We start from the raw sequence: 18,139 nt of genomic DNA, 5'->3' as shown, positions 1-18,139 counted from the left end.
GATATAGTTTCAAAATGCTCTTCGATATAATAGAACTTGATTATTTAAAATGTCTTTGATTAAATAACGTATATTGGTTGTTAACTTGCAATGTGTATTTAAAACCTGTTTATGTATATTAGATATATTTGATTTCAAATTAATTAAGTAAATTATTGTAACACTCGCTTATTGATTCGATTGATATTTAGATATGTCAATTAGTACGTTAAGAAGTTAAAATAAACGCTAGCACATAAATGAATTATACTTAGTTAAGTTTTAAAATGAAAAAGTTATATAATATAATAATTCCTACTATGTAAACAATCTAAAATGTTACTTTGAAATATAATTAGTATTTGAAAAACTAAATATTATTAAATAGATATTTCAAAAATATATAAATTAATATTTCTAAATGAATATGTATGTAAATATTTATATTTTTATAAAATGATAAAATATAATATTAACCTTGATATATAAACGTCTTGAATTAAAAATACTATTTTATATATATGTATATATATCGAAACGACGATTTACAGAAGCAAATGACCAAAACACTTAAAAGATTAAGTTACACTTTGAGTGGGTTAGTTTTTCATTAATTTAAGTCTAATTATTTATAAAGGTACTCGTCACGAAACGTAAAGTGCTAGTTTTCTTAGCGTACGAAAGGACGTTCGAAAAACCAGAACAGGTATGTAAGTCGAGCGTCAACGTACAATTCATCGATGCTAAAATTACAAATCAACTATGCACAAAAATATAATATAATATTTAATTAATTATAAATATTAAATATATTATATATTAAATATTATATATATATTATTAAATGGTGTCGGCAATCGAATGTAGAATGAAAAAGAAGCTCACGAGATCGCATGGCTTCTCTCCTTGCCTCCCATGCGATCGTATGAGGTGGTAGGTGGGATTACAACTCTTTAAATTGATCGATTTCAGTTTCGCCCGATTCATTTCTCATCAATCTATCTCTCGACTACTCTTAATATATATATATATATATATATATATATATATATATTATTAAGATTAATATTATTATTATTAATCTTATTATTAGTAGTATTATTATTATGATACATAAAATACCACGACGAGGTCATGAGCGAGTTATTTCAAAACAGGTTTTTTGAGCTGGATAGAGCTAAGGAAATTATGGGTTATAGCTATGGAGGTTATGGGTATTGTTTGGGGTATGCTCGTAAGGTCAATCTAGTGTTTATCATCTCCATTGCGTCTACGTACTTTCCTGCAATATTGAATCACAATATTGATACGTAAGCACTCATAACTTAACTTTTATATATTAATAGTGTATCCCTGACTAGTGCTCGAGTATATATGATTATGCATGCTTGTATGTTTAATTTTTGTCGTTAGATAGTTATGATAAATCACAAATTTGCTACATATGCGATTGAGATAAGGTATATGATATGCATGTCGTTGGAAAGCTGTCGAAAAATTATTAGCTTTTCATTTAGAAGTCGTGTGCTTTCGATGAACGAATTTAAAGATATGGACAACTGAATTATCGTTAACTCTAATATTATTATTATTATTATTATAAATTATTATTATTATTATTATTATTATTATTATTATTATTATTATTATTATTATTATTATTATTATTATTATTATTATTATTATTATTATTATTATTATTATTACGATCGTCGTTATCGTTATCGTTATCATTATCGTTATCGATATCGTTATAGTTATCGTTATCGTTATCGTTATCGTTATCGTCGTTATTATCGTCATTATTATTATTAATATTATTATTATTATCATCATTATCGTTATTAATATAAGTATTATCTTTAAAAAAGTTTATTGTTATTACTATTACTATCGTTATTATCATTAAGGTTATTATTAATATTATTAATATTATCATTATTATTATTATTATTATTATTATTATTATTATTATTATTATTATTATTATTATTACTAAAATAATTAAAATTTTTATCAAAATTAATATTTTATTATTTTTATCGTGATTATTATTATTAAAAGTATCATTAATATTAAAACTATCATTTTTATTAAATCATCATTCTAATAGAAATATCATTGTTATTATAAAATATCATTATTATTATTAATTTAGTATTAGTATTATTAAAAATTATCATTTTAAATAAAATTATTATTTTAATAAAATATTATTATTATTACAGTTAATAATAAAAAGTATCGTTATTATTAAAATTATCATGATTAGAATAATCATTTTATTATAATGAATATCATCATTAATAAATATAAATATTGTTATTATTATTATTAGTAGAATAATAATAATTATTATTATCATTACAAAATAATACAATTTTTATCAATATTATTTTATGATAAATATGTAATACAAAGATATTTTTATCACGCGTAATATAATTACATTAATATTACATACCACTATATTTTTTTATGATGTTAAGTGAACTTTATAAAATTTATTACTTAAGATATATAAAAGTATATTTTTATCATATATAAATGACTTTTATTATTTACTTTAATTAATATTGTTGTTGTTGTTGTTTAATAAAATCTGATAAATATATTTAAATAAATAAAACGACTATATTTAAGTTATATAACGAACATGTATAGATTTTGGAAATCATTTTGAGTCAAATTAACTTTTGCATATCGATCTCGAGCATTAGGATTGTGGTACACTATGACTTGACCTATTTTGTTAGACAGATAATGACCAACATATAAATATATATATATATATATATATATATATATATATATATATATATATATATATATATATATATATATATATATATATATATATATATATATATATATATATATATATATATATATATATATATATATATATATATACTTATTATAGGTTCGTGAATTCGAGGCCAACCATGCACTTGTTCAGTGCCGTCATATGCATAATTGCTAAAAAATACAGTATTGTGAGTTTCATTACTCCTTTTTTATATAAATTTTTGGGACTGAGAATACATGCGCTGTTTTATAAATGTTTTACGAAATAGACACAAGTAATTGAAACTACATTCTATGGTTGGATTATCGAAATCGAATATTACCCTTTTTAGTCTGGTAATTTAAGAATTAGGGAAGAGACACCCTAATTGACACGAATCCTAAAGATAGATCTATTGGGCCTAACAAACCCCATCCGGGTTACGGATGCTTTAGTACTTCAATTTTATCATGTCCGATGAGAGTCCTGGAATGATGGGGATATTCTAGACGCGTTTTGTTATTGTCGATTACCATGTGTTCACCATATGAATGATTTTTAATTCGCGCGTTACGCGTATTATTTTGTACTCGGGTTACGTGTACAATTAAATATCTGAAAATCTTGCGGTCTATTAAAATGATGAAAATGAATGATTATGATAAACTAATGAACTCACCAACCTTTTGGTTGACACTTGAAAGCATGTTTATTCTCAGGTATTAAAGAAATCTTCCGCTGTGCATTTGCTCACTTTAAAGATATTACTTGGAGTCATTCATGGCATATTTCAAAAAATGTTGCATTCAAGTCGTAGAGTTTCAATAAAGATTATTATTAAGTAAATGACATATTAGGTCATTTATAGTTTGGATATTATGAAATGGTATGCATGCCTGTCAACTTTCGATGAAATGAAAGTTTGTCTTTTAAAACGAATGCAATTTTTGTAAAATGTATCGTATAGAGGTCAAATACCTTGCAATGTAACCATATATTATTGTATTCGTCCTTATGGATTAGGAGGGGTCACTTCAATTACTATTATATATATATATATATATATATATATATATATATATATATATATTATATTCTTGTGCATAATTGACTTGTAATTTTAGCTCCGTTGATTTGTACGTTGATGCTCGGTTCATGTATCAGTTCCGAATTTTCGAACGCCTTTTCGTATGATTTAATATCTTGTACTTTGCATTTCGCGGCTTGCACTCTTATCATTTTTAGACGTTATTCATCAATAAATTGGACCACTTGGATTGTATCTTGTACATTTGAGCTTTTTGGTCATTTGCGTCTTCAAATCTTCGTTTTCTTCTTTTTTCTTCGCACTTATTTATTTAAACGAATATTACTTGAAAATAAAACAATTGCAATTAAAAACTTTACATATTGGAAGGATATTGCGCCTAAATATATGGTCATTTGGAGCACTATCAGTGACCAAGTGAGAAAAGAACTCAGGAACAATCATAATAAGATACATTTCGGTAAAGGAAAATCATTATCCGCAGAAAAAAAAGAGCAAGACATCTTGAAAAATGTCATAAATGTGGCAAATGGTCACACGAAGGAAAATGCTTGACGAATCAGACATATTCCAATACTGAGTTCGTTACTCTATGCAGAGAAGGACCGTTCACATGCTTAGAAGAAAAGTTGTTGAATACTCGAGGTTACGCTTATGTAGCAATGGAAAACCAAATCGAACGACTCTCCTATGAGACGAACAGAGCAGGTCACCGAGAATTCCATCTAGTAGGTAAGTTGTACAGTTTTTTATTGCTTTTAACCTTTTGTTTTTAAACGCTAAATCTTTTGCTATAAAGCATTAAATTGATATTCGGTAAAATTAGGTATAATAAATCGAAATTATTGATATCAGATAAAAATTTAATGCATCAATGCGAAATTTACCATTTATTCATAAGGTATAAATATCTTTAATCAATCAATATATAATATTTCAAAAATTTGTCAGGAGTAAAACTAGGTAATATAGCCGAAATTACTTTACCCAAAAGAGGAACGTATATTTTTGTTAATATTTGATTGATTAAAGTGGGATATAAAAATAAAAAATAAATAAGATTTTTATTTTATTTTTTCCTTATTTTTAAAATTAATATATAATTATTATATTTTTGTTAATATAAGTTTGTAAAACCAATGTATATAAATATTAATAATATTTATATGAAAGTTTATTAATATGCATTTTAAATTTAAGTTTGGTGTGAATTTAAAAACAAAAAAATGTACTTTATTTCATTAAATTAAAAAAAATTGATTTCTAAATATTCGTCGTGAGTTAAACACTAGGTCATAGAACCGAAATTGCTTTACCCGAGGGCGGGGCGACAAATTTTGTTATCATTATTTTTAATTTTATTGATCTAAAGTATGCCAAAAACATTAAAAAACCCAAAAATCTTTTCTTTAAAAACAATTGCTTTAAAATGACAATTTTTAAAATTTTGTTGAGGGACGAACTAGGTGAACGTACCGAAAGTACCTCTTCCTAAATGACACCGAAAAGAATGGAAGGCTCTTTCGCTCTGCTGGATGCGTCGGATCCCGTAGAACAAGCAAAGGAAAACAAAATTTTAAATTAATCAATTATCTGTTTTTATAAGTTAAAGGTTTAAAAAAAATATTCAATATTACACCCCATGCGATCGCATGGGGTTTGCACTGGGAAACCATGCGATCACATGGGGACCAAAGTCTGGTCAAATTGATTAAACCCAGCTCGCTGTTCTGTGTATCCACTCTACACACACACATATGAACACCATCACAAAACATACCTAAAATCATCAATTTTTTTCATCAAAATTCACCAAATTTCGTGCTACAAATCGCTATAAACATGTCTTTTCTTGGATTTGGGAAGAAAAAGGTAGAAATTTTATTCCTAAACTCTTTAATTTCTTAGTTTTAGTGATAATTACAATTAATTGCAAAAATCTTAGTTTGATGATTTCTAGCTTAATTTGAGTTAAATTGTTTGTATATTATGCTTGTATAGCCTAGATTGATGCTATTTGTCATGATTTGAAGCCTTAAACTTCAAAATTTTTAGAAATCTAGGGTTAGTGTTCTTGAGCAATTTGGGCCTTTTTGACATAAATAGGTTATGGCCAATTTTTATTGTGAGTTCATACTTAATTAAGTAATGTAACATGTTTAGGTTGCTAAATGATCCAAACTTTGATCTTAAACATGATTTTTGAGCATCAAAGTGGACTTTTTAAGTATAAAATTCATGAACTAGATTAATTTGCTATTTATGCCATTTGAAACTTGTTTAATTGCTAATAATGATTATTTTGACATGTTATTTGAGTTGAATGCTTATAAACATTGTATACATTTTCATATATGCTTAATTGAAAATTGTAGAAATGTTAAAATTTGTGAAAATGTGTATAAGTTTAATATGGAATAAACATGTCTTTATAATTGTTTTGATTTGTTATTTTGCTAACACTAATGCATATTTGGATGCAAAAATTTTTGTGTCTAATGTATTTTGCAGAAAAAAATGATGGAAGTGGATCATCATCTTCATGTAGAGCACAACAACCAGAACCACAACCGGAGCCACAACAAGAAGAATAACACCACTATGATCAACATTTAGCTTATTATGAGCCCGAACCACTATTCTCAAATATTTATCGTCAATTTTAGCCTCACGAGAGGATTATGCACCCACTTATAAATGAACAACAATTACACCCCAACCTGAGATTTGATCAATATTGGATTGATTACTCGAAATATCAAAGAAACAAGCATATCCTCTACACCAAAAATGTTGAGGTACCTAGGGTAATTGATTGGGAACCTTTGGAGACGGTTAACCTAGCCGAACCGGTTAGGAATCTTCTAATCCAAAGGTCTGGTAATTCTATGTTTTCCGTTTGGGAGCGCTTATTTACCACTCGTAGGACTGTATATAAAGAGTGGTGTGTTGAATTGCTGAGTACTATAGAATTAGATAATAGTGTAACTATGTTAAATGATAGGAATTTTATTAGATTTTTGTTAGGAGGTAGAATGTACAGGATGTCCATGTTGGACATAGCTAGAGCTTTACTAATCTACACCCCTGCTGAGATTAGTACACCTGATTGTAATAGTTTAATTTTTGAAGGTGAAAGAGTAGATAGGAATTTTGACAGTAACGCCATATGGAGGCGTATGTCAAGATTTAATGAGTTTAAGCGGGGAGGAAAACACTCCTACCTAGATATTGATAAAGCATAGCTCCGTGTTATACATAGATTTTTAGCAAACTCGATTACACAACGGGGTAGAAACAAGGAGAAAATGACTTTAAATGATTTATTTTACCTTAAGTGTATTCGAGACCCAAGGGGCTTTGTTAATATTCCTTATTGCGTTGGCCATTATTTGTCTAAAGTTGTTGAGGGAATGCAAGAAGGAAGTATAATAGGAGGAGGTATTTTTGTTACTCTCATTGGAGAGTACTTAGGTGTAGATAAAGAGCAAGGGGGTCCGATGGTCGAGATTGCGGAACAATCCGAAAGTATAGATTTGCAGGTTTATCATGGTGCGCAGGTACTATCTCGGAGAGCCAATAGGGCAATACCGTATCATGGCAGCCGACCACAAGTGGAAAGAGGGTCGGTCGAGGAGATGGAGGAAGCAGATGACATTAGGGATGTCATTAGGGATAGTTATATTGATGTTTTTCAGCGTATGGAGGAGATGGAAATAAATGTCGAAAATCGGCATAATCAGTATGTACAGTGGCATAATGAGGATGTACAGTGGAGAGCCCAGGCTATAAATGAAACATCCAGGCAGCGACAACATGATAGATGGAAAGTTCATCAGCAACAAACCATGAGCCATCTTTCCTATCAGACGCCGAATAACTACATCCCCACTCGACCTGCTTTATATCCACCATTTCAGAGTGATATGAACCCGCCCTTTGACCTATATGACCCGAACCAAGCTTACCAGGACATGTATCACCAACAATGGTACCCGAATAACAACAAGAACTGGAACCATTATCCAGATTGATTATCTGTTCCATTGTTTATTATTTATGTTTCTAACATTTTCTTTCTTTTTATGTTTTAAACAATTAATGTTTTTATTTTGTAGTTTTTAAAACTTTTATTATTATTATGTTCATATATTGTATTAATAATTTGAAAGTGGGATTCTAAGTCGAATTTCAAATTATTGCATGTTTATATTTGTATTGTATGTATATTGTCAATTGTACACAATAGGGTAAAATATGGAACTTTCAAAGACTGACATTAAGTTCAGCAAAAGCTACTAATTTTGAAGACAAGATGAAAAACAAATGTGATATAACAAATGACAGAATGAACAAATGATGTGCAACATTTATCATTCAAAAAAAACAACAATATGTTTGAAAACTTTGGTAAATTTTTAATCATTTTTCTACGCTAATAGCCCTCGTGAATTTAAATTTTTACTGATTTCTTGCAAATGAGGGCATTGCAAGATCTTAAGTGTGAGAAGGGATTAAATTCTTTGGGTTTAAACATTGGATTAATACACTTAGTTTAATTGCCAAATTTTGTGAAAATTTGAAAACATTTCAACTAATGAATTCAAAATCATGTTTATACATATTTATGAACGATAAAACTAGGTGTTAATACCGAAATTATTGTTGCCTCAGAAAGGGCATAAATTGAGAAACAACCCAAAACGTTTGAATTCATTTAAAATGGAATAAAGGAGAATAAAAAGGCAAAGAAAGAAATAAATAAAAGCTAAGTGTGGGAAGAATTTACTAAGTTCTTTAAAACATATATCACATATTCGTACAAGATTATTGCAGGTACTTTTATTTTGGACTAAACTAATCAGTTTTACCCGATTTACTGTAATACAAATGAATGAAAAGATGGATCTACATGATGAATTAATTCCATCATTAAAAGGAAGTAAAGTCTTCCAAAAAAGACACGCGCTTCTTGATTTAGGTCAGGAAGTTGTTGTCCAGACCAGCTATAGGTTGACAAAAAATCTAGAAAAGTCATCTCTAAAATCAGCAGGAAATCCACAGACCTCAGCATCAAATAGGGTCGCCAAGTGGTCAGACTTATCCTATACATGAAAGGATCTATCTCGTAAAATGGGGAGGGCGCCGTGCAAATTAGCTTGATAAGACTAATGAATCAGATCCCAAGAAAGGATAATCTCCTTAAAGATCAAAAATCATCTTTTAAGACTGATATTACTCAATTCTTGAGATTGACATTAAAGATTGAGAATTATAAACTCATGGAATTAGATGATATCTAAACTCGAGCTTGAACGAGAAAATATTTTGATCAAATTAAAACCGATTTGTTTTCTGAAAACCTATTTTCATTGCGTTCATTACCATTGAACGTAAAATCCTAAGAATTCACAGAAATTCATTAGGTCACCTGAACCAAATCGGGTGTCAACTGTAAAAACGGTGGTTGCATAGCATGGTTGAAGACAAGACCTTATGCCAGACCGAAAAATTATAGGGTGATCCTTTCTATTTCTCCTACAAAGGATAGTAATTACATCCAACAAGTTTTTGGACCATGAACATCTGCATGTCATTAGACATTGCCTTAACAGATGCTTGTTCATCGCTTCCCCTTACAACCGGAAGATAGTTTACCGAAAGGTAATATACGGGACAAGTAAACTGGACGTGTGCTTTCCTAATACAAGGTTAGCAAGTGGGTGACAAAACCGCAAGTTTTGAGCTAAAATTTTAAAATATGAAACCCACAAAACCCCCAAAAACATTTTGCAAACACCAGTGAAGGGTTATTCCGGAAAACTTGTCTAGGGTAAAATCTAGCTTGAATTTTCAAAAGATCAAATGTTTTCATAAAGATCCAATTTCCTTAAGGATAAAAATTTTTATAAGTCATGTGGGACTGTAAACCACAACGTTACTGTCATACCCCCAAATAGGGCCGGGGAAATATTACTTCATAATATCACAACACAAGTATGTATAAACGAGAACGACTCTATATGAGACGTTTTAATTAAAAACCAATGTAATATAAGCAGTGGAAAGTATTAAGTCATTACAAATGACTCTTTAAAATTTAAATGTAATCTAAAATGTTTTAATGCAACAATATGAATGATAATATGCGACTCCAAATGCAACAAAGTCCAAATAGCAAATAATCTTTAGCAATATTTACCTGAGACAAAACATGCTTAAAGTGTCAACCAAAATGGTTGAGTGAACAACATAGGTTTATCAATAATAACCAAGTTTTTAGACCACAAGATTTAATTATAAAGATTAATCAGTTCGGTAGTAGTGCTGGTGTACATGATATCGATACTAACCGTAAGTTCCCCTAAACACATCACGTCCGTGTCGTGAATCATTATTATGTATCCATTGACCAACGGTCATCCGGATAGAGACGTCACTCTCAATAGCGCTACTCACAATAACTAAGCTTGCCTTTATACGTAGCAATTAACGATATCATGGTAGGGATTTAGCATGAATCAAATCATGTTAGCACAGTTTGAACTAATCAAAATAAAGTTTGAGTACTCGTGTCTAAGCGTAAAACAGTTTAAAAGCAAGCATGTGTCTCACCCCAAAGTAATAAAATAGTTAAGAAATAGTAAAAAGAGGGGCTATGAAGTTCACCTTAGTAGCAAGTAGATATTCCACGCAAGTAGTAAGAACGGAGTATGTAATCAGAGATCTCAACCTAGAGATGTATTGTTTAATTACTTAATGTCTATTAGACATAAGTTTGTTTATTAATATAGTAAACTATATTAACAGTGACCATTTTTCGAGAAAAGTTATATTTATATAAGTGATAATATACTTAGTGTACTTAAGTGTTACTATATAGATACGTGTATAGGTTATACTAATAATAGTATTATTAATTACTTTAATAATCAACTATTATGTTACCTGTATAATTATACCTATATGATACATACATATATATTCTTTATTTATTATTATACATGTATGTATTCTTAACTTTATGATATATATATATATATATATATATATATATATATATATATATATATATATATATATATATATATATATATATATATATATATATATATATATATATATATATATATATATATATATATATATATATATATATATATATATTAGATTTAGATGTTACATATACATAAGTGTAAGATGATACATATATGTATATATATATACACTTATTACTTTTCATTATTATGTTTACTAACTTATATAACTTACACAATACACATTCATACATACATACACCCGTACATATACATACATATATACACATATATATACAGGTATGTATATATTTACATATACACACACACATATACCTATAATGTATACATGCACATACATACGTATGCATGCATGCATGCATGCATTTATATCATCTTCTTTACTGCTTATTAATTACCCTCATGCACATAAAATCATATCTTTTTATTATAACAACTTTTCATAACCATAATTCCTAATCTTACTAACCATATACTTTTAAGTTTACGATCTTTAATAATCATCATCATAACTTCCATTATATCTTTTAATCACAATCTCTAATTAATTTAATCAACTTCTTATCAAAGATCATGATCATACCTTAACCCTAATCTTTCATTATTATTTACTAATACACTTTCATATTTCACAACTAATCACATTAATCATAATCATGACCTATGAACTTATTAACATTCACAACCTTTACTCTTAATCATTATTATCTCATTAATCATTAACACATTAAATCATAATCTTTAACTTATCAAACTAGTTTTATGGGCATCATAACTTAATAACTTTAATCTTATATTTATTTAACTAACTTATTAATCCTTAAATCATAGACATACTTTTAATCCTATTCATTAATTCATAATCTTTTATTTATCATTAACTAATATCATTCATAACCTAGTATCTTATTATTCATAATCATACATCTTTTATCTTTAACCTTATTACTAACACATCATGCTTCATCATCTTCTTATTAATAATTAATCATAACACTTGATCATAATCTTTATCATTACTTAACCCTACTACTTATATCAATAACTTAAAGTAAATAAATTAGCATGATTGAACTAGGGTTTTGTGACTACCTTATCAAGATTGGAGACTAAGATTTGATGATGATGATGATGATGCAATGCAGAAACAGGAAACAGCAGCAGCAAGGACGACCCAAAAGGGGTGTTTTTGGGTCTGATTTGTCACGACAGAATGCAGGTACAGCAGCAGGCAGATTCAGCAACAATAATACGTTCAACAAGTGTTTTTCCTGGGCTGTTATGGTTTCGCAGATAACAGCAAATACAGCAACAACTATGCAGCAACAATGGACCACTGTGCAGGCTGTTTTTATCACGAAAAGCAGCAGGATAAACCAGAAAATAAGACGCAGCAACCAGGTCGATTTGTGGGACTTTTTGAGGTGTCGAAACAGAAATTGATCAGCTGCAGAAACAAACTGCAGAAAGTGGCGATTGAAGGACTGTTTGGAGGGGTTTGTAGTCGTTGCAGGTTGGGGGTTTATGGGAACTTTTTGATCGACAGAAAATTGAGAGAAAGCAGGAGAACAAGTCGACTAAACTATGAAATGTCCCGTTCTTATTGATTAAAAACATTCCATATTAATTGATTTCGTTGCGAGGTTTTGACCTCTATATGAGACGTTTTTGAAAGACTGCATTCATTTTAAAACAAACCATAACCTTTATTTCATCAATAAAGGTTTAAAAAGCTTTACGTAGATTATCAAATGATGATAATCTAAAATATCCTGTTTACACACGACCATTACATAATGATTTACAATACAAATATGTTACAACAAAATAAGTTTCTTGAATGCAGTTTTTACACAATATCATACAAGCTTGGACTCCAAATCTCGTCCTTATTTAAGTATGCGACAGCGGAAGCTCTTAATAATCACCTGAGAATAAACATGCTTTAAACGTCAACAAAAATGTTGGTGAGTTATAGGTTTAACCTATATATATCAAATCATAATAATAGACCACAAGATTTCATATTTCAATACACATCCCATACATAGAGATAAAAATCATTCATATGATGAACACCTGGTAACCGACATTAACAAGATGCATATATAAGAATATCCTCATCATTCCGGGACACCCTTCGGATATGATATAAATTTCGAAGTACTAAAGCATCTGGTACTTTGGATGGGGTTTGTTAGGCCCAATAGATCTATCTTTAGGATTCGCGTCAATTAGGGTGTCTGTTCCCAAATTCTTAGATTACCAGACTTAATAAAAAGGGGCATATTCGATTTCGATAATTCAACCATAGAATGTAGTTTCACGTACTTGTGTCTATTTTGTAAATCATTTATAAAACCTGCATGTATTCTCATCCCAAAAATATTAGATTTTAAAAGTGGGACTATAACTCACTTTCACAGATTTTTACTTCGTCGGGAAGTAAGACTTGGCCACTGGTTTATTCACGGACCTATAACAATATATACATATATATCAAAGTATGTTCAAAATATATTTACAACACTTTTAATATATTTTGATGTTTTAAGTTTATTAAGTCTTCTGTCCTCGTTAGTAACCTACAACTAGTTGTCCACAGTTAGATGTACATAAATAAATCGATAAATATTATCTTGAATCAATCTACGACCCAGTGTATACGTATCTCAGTATTGATCACAACTCATACTATATATATTTTGGAATCAACCTCAACCCTGTATAGCTAACTCCAACATTCACATATAGAGTGTCTATGGTTGTTCCGAAATATATATAGATGTGTCGACATGATAGGTCGAAATATTGTATACGTGTCTATGGTATCTCAAGATTACATAATATACAATACAATTTGATTAAGTTATGGTTGGAATAGATTTGTTACCAATTTTCACGTAGCTAAAATGAGAAAAATTATCCAATCTTGTTTTACCCATAACTTCTTCATTTTAAATCCGTTTTGAGTGAATCAAATTGCTATGGTTTCATATTGAACTCTATTTTATGAATCTAAACAGAAAAAGTATAGTTTTATAGTCGGAAAAATAAGTTACAAGTCATTTTTGTAAAGGTAGTCATTTCAGTCGAAAGAACGACGTCTAGATGACCATTTTAGAAAACATACTTTCACTTTGAGTTTAACCATAATTTTTGGATATAGTTTCATGTTCATAATAAAAATCATTTTCCCAGAATAACAACTTTTAAATCAAAGTTTATCATAGTTTTTAATTAACTAACCCAAAACAGCCCGCTGTGTTACTACGACGGCGTAAATCCGGTTTTACGGTGTTTTTCGTGTTTCCAGGTTTTAAATCATTAAGTTAGCATATAATATAGATATATAACATGTGTTTAGTTGATTTTAAAATTCAATTTAGAAGGATTAACTTTTATTTGCGAACAAGTTTAGAATTAACTAAACTATGTTCTAGTGATTACAAGTTTAAACCTTCGAATAAGATAGCTTTATATGTATGAATCGAATGATGTTATGAACATCATTACTACCTCAAGTTCCTTGGATAAACTTACTGGAAATGAGAAAAATAGATCTAGCTTCAAAGGATCCTTGGATGGCTTGAAAGTTCTTGAAGCAGAATCATGACACGAAAACAATTTCAAGTAAGATTTCCACTCGAAATAAGATTGTTATAGTTATAGAAATTGAATTAAAGTTTGAATATGATTATTACCTTGTATTAGAAATATAACCTACTGTAAGTAACAAAGGTTTCTTGATCTTGGATGATTACTTGGAATGGATTTAGAAAACTTGGAAGTAAACTTGCAATCTTGGAAGTATTCTTGATTTTATGAAACTAGAACTTTTGGAATTTATGAAGAACACTTAGAACTTGAAGATAGAACTTGAGAGAGATCAATTAGATAAATAAAATTGAAGAATGAAAGTGTTTGTAGGTGTTTTTGGTCGTTGGTGTATGGATTAGATATAAAGGATATGTAATTTTGTTTTCATGTAAATAAGTCATGAATGATTACTCATATTTTTGTAATTTTATGAGATATTTCATGCTAATTTCCAAATGATGGTTCCCACATGTGTTAGGTGACTCACATGGGCTGCTAAGAGCTGATCATTGGAGTGTATATACCAATAGTACATACATCTAAAAGCTGTGTATTGTACGAGTACGAATACGGGTGCATACGAGTAGAATTGTTGATGAAACTGAACGAGGATGTAATTGTAAGCATTTTTGTTAAGTAGAAGTATTTTGATAAGTGTCTTGAAGTCTTTCAAAAGTGTATGAATACATATTAAAACACTACATGTATATACATTTTAACTGAGTCGTTAAGTCATCGTTAGTCGTTACATGTAAATGTTGTTTTGAAACCTTTAGGTTAACGATCTTGTTGAATGTTGTTAACCCATTGTTTATTATAACAAATGAGATGTTAAATTGTTATATTATCATGATATTATGATATATAATATATCTTAGTATGATATATATATACAGATAAATGTCATTACAACGATAATCGTTACATATATGTCTCGTTTCGAAATCATTAAGTTAGTAGTCTTATTTTTACATATGTATTTCATTGTTAATGCACTTAATTTAACATAATTAACCAAGTGTATCAATATCTTAATATGATTCATATGTACCTAGTAAGACGTTGTTATAACGATAATCGTTATATATATCGTTTTCGAGTTTCTTAAATTAATAGTCTCATTTTTATGTATATAACTCAATGTTAAAATACCTAATGAGATACATACTTATAATAAAATCATGTTAACTATATATATAACCATATATATGTCATCGTATAGTTTTTACAAGTTTTAACGTTCGTGAATCACCGGTCAACTTGGGTGGTCAATTGTCTATATGAAACCTATTTCAATTAATCAAGTCTTAACAAGTTTGATTGCTTAACATGTTGGAAACACTTAATCATGTAAATAACAATTTCATTTAATATATATATATAAACATGGAAAAGTTCAGGTCACTACAGTACCTACCCGTTAAATAAATTTCGTCCCGAAATTTTAAGCAGTTGGAGGTGTTGACGTATCTTCTGGAAATAAATGCGGGTATTTCTTCTTCATCTGATCTTCACGCTCCTAGGTGAACTCGGGTCCTCTACGAGCATTTCATCGAACCTTAACAATTGGTATCTTGTTTTTCTTAAGTCTTTTAACCTCACGATCCATTATTTTGACGGGTTCTTCGATGAATTGAAGTTTTTCGTTGATTTGGATTTCATCTAACGGAATAGTGAGATCTTCTTTAGAAAAACATTTCTTCAAATTCGAGACGTGGAAAGTGTTATGTAGAGCTGCGAGTTGTTGAGGTAACTCAAGTCGGTAAGCTACTTGAAATGTCCCGTTCTTATTGATTAAAAACGTTCCATATTAATTGATTTCGTTGCGAGGTTTTGACCTCTATATGAGACGTTTTTCAAAGACTGCATTCATTTTTAAAACAAACCATAACCTTTATTTCATAAATAAAGGTTTAAAAAGCTTTACGTAGATTATCAAATAATGATAATCTACAATATCCTGTTTACACACGACCATTACATAATGGTTTACAATACAAATATGTTACATCGAAATCAGTTTCTTGAATGCAGTTTTTACACAATATCATACAAACATGGACTCCAAATCTTGTCCTTATTTTAGTATGCAACAGCGGAAGCTCTTAATATTCACCTGAGAATAAACATGCTTTAAACGTCAACAAAAATGTTGGTGAGTTATAGGTTTAACCTATATATATCAAATCGTAACAATAGACCACAAGATTTCATATTTCAATACACATCCCATACATAGAGATAAAAATCATTCATATGGTGAACACCTGGTAACCGACCATAACAAGATGCATATATAAGAATATCCCCATCATTCCGGGACACCCTTCGGATATGATATAAATTTCGAAGTACTAAAGCATCCGGTACTTTGGATGGGGTTTGTTAGGCCCAATAGATCTATCTTTAGGATTCGCGTCAATTAGGGTGTCTGTTCCCTAATTCTTAGATTACCAGACTTAATAAAAAGGGGCATATTCGATTTCGATAATTCAACCATAGAATGTAGTTTCACGTACTTGTGTCTATTTTGTAAATCATTTATAAAACCTGCATGTATTCTCATCCCAAAAATATTAGATTTTAAAAGTGGGACTATAACTTACTTTCACAGATTTTTACTTCGTCGGGAAGTAAGACTTGGCCACTGGTTGATTCACGAACCTATAACAATATATACATATATATCAAAGTATGTTCAAAATATATTTACAACACTTTTAATATATTTTGATGTTTTAAGTTTATTAAGTCAGCTGTCCTCGTTAGTAACCTACAACTAGTTGTCCACAGTTAGATGTACAGAAATAAATCGATAAATATTATCTTGAATCAATCCACGACCCAGTGTATACGTATCTCAGTATTGATCACAACTCAAACTATATATATTTTGGAATCAACCTCAACCCTGTATAGCTAACTCCAACATTCACATATAGAGTGTCTATGGTTGTTCCGAAATATATATAGATGTGTCGACATGATAGGTCGAAACATTGTATACGTGTCTATGGTATCTCAAGATTACATAATATACAATACAAGTTGATTAAGTTATGGTTGGAATAGATTTGTTACCAATTTTCACGTAGCTAAAATGAGAAAAATTATTCAATCTTGTTTTACCCATAACTTCTTCATTTTAAATCCGTTTTGAGTGAATCAAATTGCTATGGTTTCATATTGAACTCTATTTTATGAATCTAAACAGAAAAGTATAGGTTTATAGTCTGAAAAATAAGTTACAAGTCGTTTTTATAAAGGTAGTCATTTCAGTCGAAAGAACGACGTCTAGATGACCATTTTAGAAAACATACTTCCACTTTGAGTTTAATCATAATTTTTGGATATAGTTTCATGTTCATAATAAAAATCATTTTCTCAGAATAACAACTTTAAAATCAAAGTTTATCATAGTTTTTAATTAACTAACCCAAAACAGCCCGCGGTGTTACTACGACGGCGTAAATCCGGTTTTACGGTGTTTTTCGTGTTTCCAGGTTTTAAATCATTAAGTTAGCATATCATATAGATATAGAACATGTGTTTAGTTGATTTTAAAAGTCAAGTTAGAAGGATTAACTTTTGTTTGCGAACAAGTTTAGAATTAACTAAACTATGTTCTAGTGATTACAAGTTTAAACCTTCGAATAAGATAGCTTT

Source organism: Rutidosis leptorrhynchoides, chromosome 11 (genome assembly GCF_046630445.1).
Source record: "Rutidosis leptorrhynchoides isolate AG116_Rl617_1_P2 chromosome 11, CSIRO_AGI_Rlap_v1, whole genome shotgun sequence".
Classification (NCBI taxonomy): Eukaryota; Viridiplantae; Streptophyta; class Magnoliopsida; order Asterales; family Asteraceae; genus Rutidosis; species Rutidosis leptorrhynchoides.
The sequence above is the reverse complement of the archived record's forward strand: the minus strand, read 5'-3'. Positions refer to the sequence as shown.